The following is a 7707-nucleotide window of genomic DNA, read 5'->3' as shown; positions in this document are numbered from 1 at the left end:
CAGCAGCTGCTACTTTGACTACTACTACTACTACTACTACTACTACTACTACTACTACTACTAGCACTACTGCAGGTACAGTGTTTGTCTGTGTGCTTGTGTTTCCACATTTGTTTTTGTCTTTTAGTTTAACACGTTTTATTTGTGTGTTTTCCAGGCGCCTCTTCAGTCTCGTCTCTGCTTCTGCTCCAGGTTCTCGCTCTTGTCCTCGCACTTGTCTTCTAAACACTCACATTAGAAGATCACAGTTGTATTTGACACAAACATTCATGTTGTAAGGTCTGTGCTCTGTGTGTATGATGAGTATCATTTGATTGAAATGTTGAAAGTTTGTGTTGACCAGTGAGGCCCTGAGGCCGAGGTGGACCTGGATCTGAAGGACATTTATTGCACTACTAATGCAAATGCAAATGTATTTATTTATTCATTATGTATCTATTTATTTATTTATGTTTAGAAATATTTAACAAACCAGAAATAAAAAAATCATAATAAATCCTGTCTGATCATTTGGAATTAAATAAGCTTTGGTCACACATTCAATGTGACAGTTTCAATAATCTTCTGCAACATTAACGGGGTTGGAGTTCATTCCCTTCAGAGGGTCATTGTTCCTCACACAGATATTCAGAGGGTCATTGTTCCTCACACAGATATTCAGAGGGTCATTGTCAAGAAATTAGACATAGAAATTAGACATAGGGTGCACTAACCCATCAGTGCACGTGGCACCAGGACACCCTAGGCCGGAGGTCAATGATCGACTTTGTTGTCGTGTCATCTGACCTCCGGCGGCGTGTCTTGGACACTCGGGTGAAGAGAGGGGCAGAGTTGTCAACCGATCACCATCTGGTGGTGAGTTGGATCCGCTGGCGGAGGAGGAAGCCGGACAGACTTGGCAGACCCAAATGCATTGTGAGGGTCTGTTGGGAACGTCTAGTGGAGCCCTCTGTCAGTAGGGTATTCAACTCGCACCTCCGGGAGAGCTTCTCCCATGTCCCGGGGGAGGCTGAGGACATTGAGTCGGAGTGGACCATGTTCTCCCAAGTTTCCCAAGTTTTGACCAAAGCCGTTTGCTGCAGCAGCGACAACTGCAACACTGCAGACGCACCCAGTGAGTCATCCTGGTGTTTTATGTGCAGAAGGCCCCTGTGTTTGCCCCTGTGTTGGCCCCTGTGTTGACCCCTGTGTTGAACCCTGAGTTGAACCCAGTGTTGGCCCCTGTATTAGCCCCTGTGTTGGACCCTGTGTTGGCCCCTGTGTTGGCCCCTGTGGTGGCCCCTGTGGTGGCCCCTGTGTTGGCCCCTGTGTTGGCCCCTGTGTTGGCCCCTTTGGTGGGCCCTGTGGTGGCCCCTGTGTTGACCCATGTGGTGGCCCCTGTGTTGACCCATGTGGTGGCCCCTGTGTTGACCCATATGGTGGCCCCTGTGTTGGCCCCTGTGTTGGCCCCCGTCTGACCACTGAACTTTTTCACTTTCAGCTTCGTCCACTCCGGGCACTGGGAGCCTACAATGCTTCAGCTGTGACCCTACGACCGGCACCTGCAGCACAGGTCTGACCTGCAACACCCTGGAGAACAACTGCTTCAGCTCCAGAGGTCAGTAACATCTGGACACCTGCAGGGACAGAGCTGGACACCTGCAGGGACAGAGCTGGAAACCTGCAGAGTTTTCTAAACTTTCTTGTGTGTTGTATTGCAGTGACTCCAAAGGGTAGCACGATGGAGGTCCTGGGTCTTGGCTGCGCCTCAGGAAACATTTGTGCTGCAGCAGCCGCACTCTCCTCGTCTCCTCTGCTTGTCGACGTTGGCACTGTCCATGGAACTCCAACCTGCTGCACCACCGCCAACTGTAACCCCCCGACCACCACTACTACTGCAGCACCTACTACTACTACTGCAGCACCTACTACTACTACTGCAGCACCTACTACTACTAACGCAGCACCTACTACTACTACTGTAGCACCTACTACTACTACTGCAGCACCTACTACTACTACTGTAGCACCTACAGGATTAAAGTGAGGAAGGCAGCAGGACCTGATGGCATCAGCCCCAGGCTCCTTAAGTCCTGCGCAGATGAACTGTGTGGAGTTATGGAGCATGTCTTCAACATGAGCCTGAAGCTGAGGGTGGTACCATAGGTCTGGAAGACCTCCTGTCTGGTACCTGGGCCTAAGACACCGCGCCCCAAAGACCTCAACAGCTTCAGGCCAGTGGCTCTCACGTCCCACCTGATGAAGACACTGGAGCGGCTGGTCCTGGACCACCTCCGCTCCACTGTGAGCTCAGCCATGGACCCGCTGCAGTTTGCATATCGGTCTGGCATCGGAGTGGAGGACGCCGTCATCTCCCTGCTGCACCGCTCCCTCTCTCACCTGGAAAAGCCTGGCAGCTCTGTGAGGATCCTGTTCTTCGATCTCTCCAGTGCCTTCAACACCATCCAGCCGCTGCTCCTGAGGGACAAGCTGGAGACGGCTGGTGTGGAGTATGACCTGGCAGAGTGGATCCTGGACTACCTCACAGACCGACCCCAGTTTGTGAGAGCCCGGAACTGTGTGTCTGACACTCGGACCTGCAGTGTGGGGGCGCCCCAGGGCACTGTCCTCGCGCCCTTTCTCTTCACCCTTTACACTGCAGACTTCAGACATGACACGGACAGCTGTGTCCTGCAGAAGTTCTCTGACGACTCTGCCGTCATCGGACTCATCACGGACGACGATGACGCGGAGTACAGAGGACTGGCGCAGGACTTTGTGGACTGGTGTCAGCGGAACCACCTCCTCATCAACGCGGGGAAGACCAAGGAGATGGTGGTGGATTTCCGCAGACGCCACCCCACTGCCCCCTCACCAGTGAACATCCAGGGACGGGACATTGAGAGAGTGGACTCATACAAGTACCTGGGTGTTCATCTGAACCACAAACTGGACTGGACTCATAACACAGACGCACTGTACAGAAAGAGCCAGAGTCGGCTCTACCTCCTGAGGAGACTCAGGTCTTTTGGAGTGACAGGGCCACTCCTGAAGACCTTCTACGACTCTGTGGTGGCATCGGCCCTCCTGTACGGTGTGGCCTGCTGGAGCAGCAGCATCACAGAGAGGGAGAGGAGGAAGCTGGACAGAGTCATCAAGAAGTCCAGCTCCGTCCTGGGATGTGCTCTGGACTCGGTGCAGGAGGTGGGGGACAGGAGGGTCCTGGCTAGATTCACATCTATGCTGGACCATGAGTGTCACCCCCTGCAGGACACTCTGTCCGCTCTGGAGAGCAGCTTCAGTGAGAGACTGATCCACCCTCGATGTGCGAAGGAAAGGTTCCGTAGGTCTTTCCTTCCTGCTGCTGTCAGACTTTATAACAAAAACTGTTAGTACTGAACACTCGCAATACTGACCTAACCTAATACTGACGTGCAATTCTGTCATATGTGCAATTGCTGTTGGAATTCATGTGCAATTCATGTAAAATTCATGTGCAATCTATGTGCTGTCGTGACACATATTCATGTGCAATTACTGTCGTGATCACATGCAATGGTATTTATGTATTTATTTATTTATTTGTCTATGGGAGTTTTTTATTTATTTATAGGAGATCTTCTACTGAAAGTGTTTTTCAGACTTCCTATAAGTGATCTGTTCTTCTGTATCTACCTCTGTATCTACCTGCGTTGCACCAATGAAATTTCCCCATGTGGGACAATAAAGGAATATCTTATCTTATCTTATCTTACCACTGTAGCACCTACTACTACTACTACAGCCCCAACAACTACTACTGCATTCCCAACTACTACTACTGCAGCACCTACTACTACTACCGCAGCCCCAATTACTACTACCGCAGCCCCAATTACTACTACCGTAGCTCAAACTACTACTACCGCAGCACCTACTACTACTACCGCAGCACCTACCGCAGAACCTACCACTACTTCCGCTGCCCTAACTAGTACTACAGCAGTCCCAACTACTACTACTGCAGCACCTACTACTACTACCGCAGCCCCAATTACTACTACCGCAGCCCCAATTACTACTACCGTAGCCCAAACTACTACTACCGCAGCACCTACTACTACTACCGCTGCCCCAACTACAACTACTGCAGCACCTACCACTACTACCGCTGCCCCAACTACAACTACTGCAGCACCTACAACTAGTACCGCTGCCCCAACTACAACTACTGCAGCACCTACCACTACTACCGCAGCACCTACTACTACTACCACTGCCCCAACTACAACTACTGCAGCACCTACCACTACTACCGCTGCCCCAACTACTACTACTGCTGCCCCAACTACAACTACTGCAGCACCCACCACTCCTACTGCAGCACCTACCACTACTACCGCAGCACCTACAACTACAACCGCAGTCCCAATTACTACTACTGCTGCCCCAACTACAACTACTGCAGCACCATCCACTACCACTGCAGCACCTACCACTACTACCACAGCACCTACAACTACAACCGCAGCCCCAACTACTACTACCGCAGCCCCAACTACAACTACCGCAGCACCAACTACTACTACCGCAGCCCCAACTACAACTACCGCAGCACCAACTACAACTACCGCAGCCCCAACTACTACTACCGCTGCCCCAACTACAACTACCGCAGCACCAACTACAACTACTGCAGCACCAACTACTACTACCGCAGCCCCAACTACAACTACCGCAGCACCAACTACTACTACCGAAGCCCCAACTACAACTACCGCAGCACCAACTACAACTACCGCAGCACCAACTACTACTACCGCAGCCCCAACTACAACTACCGCAGCACCAACTACAACTACTGCAGCACCTACTACTACTACCGCAGCACCTACCACTACTACTGCTGCCCCAACTACAACTACCGCAGTCCCAACTACTACTACCGCTGCCCCAACTACAACTACTGCAGCACCTACTACTACTACAGCAGCACCAACTACTACTACCGCAGCCCAAACTACAACTACCGCAGCACCTACTACTACTACCGCAGGACCTACCACTACTACTGCAGCACCTACAACTACAACCGCAGCCCCAACTACTACTACCGCTGCCCCAACTACAACTACTGCAACACCCACCACTACTACTGCTGCCCCAACTACTACTACCGCAGGCCCAACTGCAACTACCGCAGCACCAACTACTACTACCGCAGCCCCAACTACAACTACCGCAGCACCAACTACAACTACTGCAGCACCTACTACTACTACCGCAGCACCTACCACTACTACTGCTGCCCCAACTACAACTACCGCAGCCCCAACTACTACTACCCCTGCCCCAACTACAACTACTGCAGCAGCTACCACTACTACTGCAGCACCTACCACTACTACCGCAGCACCTACAACTACAACCGCAGTCCCAATTACTACTACTGCTGCCCCAACTACAACTACTGCAGCACCATCCACTACCACTGCAGCACCTACCACTACTACCACAGCACCTACAACTACAACCGCAGCCCCACCTACTACTACCGCAGCCCCAACTACAACTACCGCAGCACCAACTACTACTACCGCAGCCCCAACTACAACTACCGCAGCACCAACTACAACTACCGCAGCCCCAACTACTACTACCGCTGCCCCAACTACAACTACTGCAGCACCCACCACTACCACTGCTGCCCCAACTACTACTACCGCAGCCCCAACTACAACTACCGCAGCACCAACTACTACTACCGCAGCCCCAACTACAACTACCGCAGCACCAACTACAACTACTGCAGCACCTACTACTACTACCGCAGCACCTACCACTACTACTGCTGCCCCAACTACAACTACCGCAGTCCCAACTACTACTACCGCTGCCCCAACTACAACTACTGCAGCACCTACTACTACTACAGCAGCACCAACTACTACTACCGCAGCCCAAACTACAACTACCGCAGCACCTACTACTACTACCGCAGGACCTACCACTACTACTGCAGCACCTACAACTACAACCGCAGCCCCAACTACTACTACCGCTGCCCCAACTACAACTACTGCAACACCCACCACTACTACTGCTGCCCCAACTACTACTACCGCAGCCCCAACTGCAACTACCGCAGCACCAACTACTACTACCGCAGCCCCAACTACAACTACCGCAGCACCAACTACAACTACCGCAGCACCTACTACTACTACTGCTGCCCCAACTACTACTACCGCTGCGCCAACTACAACTACTGCAGCACCAACTACTACTACCGCTGCCCCAACTACAACTACTGCTGCCCCAACTACTACTACCGCAGCCCCAACTGCAGCTACCACAGCACCAACTACTACTACCGCAACCCCAACTACAACTATCGCAACACCAACTACAACTATCGCAGCACCTACTACTACTACCGCAGCACCTACTACAACTACTGCAGCACCCACCACTACTACTGCAGCCCCAACTACTACTACCGCAACCCCAACTACAACTACCGCAGCACCAACTACTACTACCACAGCCCCAACTACAACTACCGCAGCACCAACTACAACTACTGCAGCACATACTACTACTACTGCAGCACCTACCACTACTACCGCAGCACCTACAACTACAAACGCAGCCCCAACTACTACTACCGCTGCCCCAACTACAACTACTGCAGCACCCACCACTACTATTGCTGCCCCAACTACAACTACCGCAGCCCCAACTACTACTACCACAGTATCTACTACTATAACCGCAGCATCTACTACTACTACCGCAGCCCCAACTACAACAACTGCCCCAACTACAACTAATGCAGCACCTACCACTACTATCGCAACACCTATAACTACAACCGCAGCCCCAACTACTACTACTGCAGCACCTACAACTACTGCAGCAGCACCAACTACAACAACCGCAGCCCCAACTACTACTACCGCTGCCCCAACTACTACTACTGCAGCACCTACCACTACTACCGCAGCACCTACAACTACAACCGCAGCCCCAACTACTGCTACTGCAGCCCCAACTACAACTACTGCAGCACCAACAACTACTATAGCAGCACCAACTACAACTACCGCAGCCCCAACTACAACTATCGCAACACCAACTACAACTACCGCAGCACCTACTACTACTACCGCAGCACCTACTACAACTACTGCAGCACCCACCACTACTACTGCAGCCCCAACTACTACTACCGCAACCCCAACTACAACTACCACAGCACCAACTACTACTACCACAGCCCCAACTACAACTACCGCAGCACCAACTGCAACTACTGCAGCACATACTACTACTACCGCAGCACCTACCATTACTACCGCTGCCCCAACTACAACTACTGCAGCACCCACCACTACTACTGCAGCACCTACTACTACTACCGCAGCACCTACAACTACAAATGCAGCCCCAACTACTACTACCGCTGCCCCAACTACAACTACTGCAGCACCCACCACTACTATTGCTCCCCCAACTACAACTACCGCAGCCCCAACTACAACTACCGCTGCCCCAACTACAACTACTGCAGCACCTACCACTACTACCGCAGCATCTACTACTATAACCGCAGCCCCAACTACTACTACCGCAGCCCCAACTACAACAACAGCCCCAACTACAACTACTGCAGCACCTACCACTACTACCGCAACACCTATAACTACAACCGCAGCCCCAACTACTACTACCGCAGCCCCAACTACA

This window comes from Eucyclogobius newberryi, unplaced genomic scaffold, assembly GCF_026437365.1.
Source record: "Eucyclogobius newberryi isolate DKJ021-1_F unplaced genomic scaffold, fEucNew1.0.hap1 SCAF_13, whole genome shotgun sequence".
NCBI classification, from domain to species: Eukaryota; Metazoa; Chordata; class Actinopteri; order Gobiiformes; family Gobiidae; genus Eucyclogobius; species Eucyclogobius newberryi.
The sequence above is the reverse complement of the archived record's forward strand: the minus strand, read 5'-3'. Positions refer to the sequence as shown.